This window comes from Nannospalax galili, unplaced genomic scaffold (assembly GCF_000622305.1).
Source record: "Nannospalax galili isolate Female #2095 unplaced genomic scaffold, S.galili_v1.0 scaffold960, whole genome shotgun sequence".
NCBI lineage: Eukaryota > Metazoa > Chordata > Mammalia > Rodentia > Spalacidae > Nannospalax > Nannospalax galili.
This window is the reverse complement of record NW_008348313.1, coordinates 2,386,487-2,388,158: the sequence shown is the minus strand read 5'-3', so window position 1 is coordinate 2,388,158 and position 1,672 is coordinate 2,386,487. Positions and strand designations below refer to the sequence as shown.

General features: G+C 64.3%; 1 protein-coding gene across 1 annotated transcript in view; it reads left to right on the top strand.

Annotated features, from left to right (window-relative positions):
- The window catches only part of Shank1 (SH3 and multiple ankyrin repeat domains 1), a 56,750-nt gene extending 56,021 nt beyond the window's left edge, over positions 1-729 (top strand). The window contains exon 26 of the mRNA XM_008845159.3: positions 11-729. The gene's annotated coding sequence lies outside the window, so the exon portion shown is untranslated. The remainder of the gene's footprint in view (positions 1-10) is intronic.
- The last annotated feature ends 943 nt before the right edge of the window (positions 730-1,672 follow it).

Below are 1,672 nucleotides of genomic sequence, written 5' to 3'. Positions count from 1 at the left end.
CCCCCCCCCCCCCCCCCCCCAGGAGGCTAGGGACTCTGCTAAAACTGTGCCCTGCCCTGTCTCCCTAGGCCTGAGGTCCCCAAGTGGACCGGATGCAGGCCAGACACTCGCACCTCACAGGAGGTGGGCAGCTGATACTGAGACTTTGGTGTGTCACCTCGTGGAGCCGAGGGGGTGGGGCAGAATATTAGAGAAATGACACGGGGGATTGAAAAGGTGGGACGGTTCGATTCTGGGGGTGTGGGGAGAGGAAGGGGACAGACAGAGCCATAGAGGGTCAGCCCAGAGCCTGACCGGATGGAGGCGGTCCCCCAGGCCGCAGGGGAAGGTGTGCTCTCCCATTCCATCACCTGCGCCTGTCTAACAGCCCTTCCCACCCTCTCCAGGCCCCTCTGCCTTCCCCTCGTTCCTCTCCATGGCATACTCAAGCTGCCACACCGCCTGCTTCTTGCACGCCGGTTGCACGCCCACTCCCTTCCCCACCGCAGTTTTGCACAAGCTTGCCCTCTCGCTGTCTTGCACATTGCCGGCTTCCAAGGCCTTCTCAAGCTCTCCAACTAGCTGCACCTTTTTCCTCTCTTGCGCCACAGCTAGCTCGCTCTCCTACACGCCCCCCGCCCGGCCCTAGGGCCCCTAGGCTGCACCCTTCATTTCTCTGACCCATGCTGCAGACACACATGGGACTCCCCCTCCCTCTGCCGCTCACAGACCCCTCTCGCGTAAGCCCTGGCCGCCCCTTCCCTCTGTTTGATCCTGGCACACTCGTTCTGTCTGCCTCCATTCACACGTGTTGCGGGGCTTTCTCTTCCTGCACCCCAATACTTGCCTCCCTCTCGAGGTGGCATTCCCGCCACCGCCCCCCCCCAGCATCCATTCTTCAAACTTCTCGGCACCTCCATCCTCTTTCCTGAGCTTCTTCCACAGCTGCCCTCCTGTGCTCCCGAGAGCCTTTATTTTAGGGGTGTTGTACCCTCTTATCTTTCTGTGAACTCTCCCCACCCGCCCTGCAGGGCCCGACCTGGTTGGCACACTCCCCTCGGCGTGCTCTCCTCTCTTTCCGCGGCCACGGTCTTTGCGCTGCCTCCTCGCTGCTCCTGGGGAGAGGAGACCCTGCGCGTGCACGCTGGCTCCCGCTCACTAGGCTGTCACTCCGTCCTGTCGTTCTTGGGCCATCTGTCCGTCTGTCCCACTTTGCACAAGCATTCCTTTCCCCCCCTTGTTTCTCTCCCAGACCCCCCCCCACCTCACCCATCTCTCCGGCATGGCTCCTCCCTCCCCGCACGCTCCCTCCTCTCCCCAACACCGCTTCTGGGGCTTGGGAATTTAAAGGTACTTCTCCCCGCCACTCCTGGGAAGCCCCCTGCCCTGCTGTGGGTAAAAGGGGGGAGGGCATTGCCCTCAGGCTCCCCCCCATGTTCAGCTGCCAAAGAAGGGAGTCCCCCCTCCTCCCCCAGCCCATTCCCTCAACGCTGCCCCCAGCCCCGCTGGGGGCGCTCCGTCCACGAGGGGAGGGCAGCCCCTCCCCTCACCACGTCAGGGAAATGCGGGGAACCTTGTGGGAGGGTAGCGGGAGGGGGGAGGGTGGCGAGGAGAGGAGCAGAGGTGGCCAGGGCCCCTCCCCGCCCCCTCCCCCTGGTCGGATGCCCCCCGTCCGCAGGGGGCCTGCGCGGCG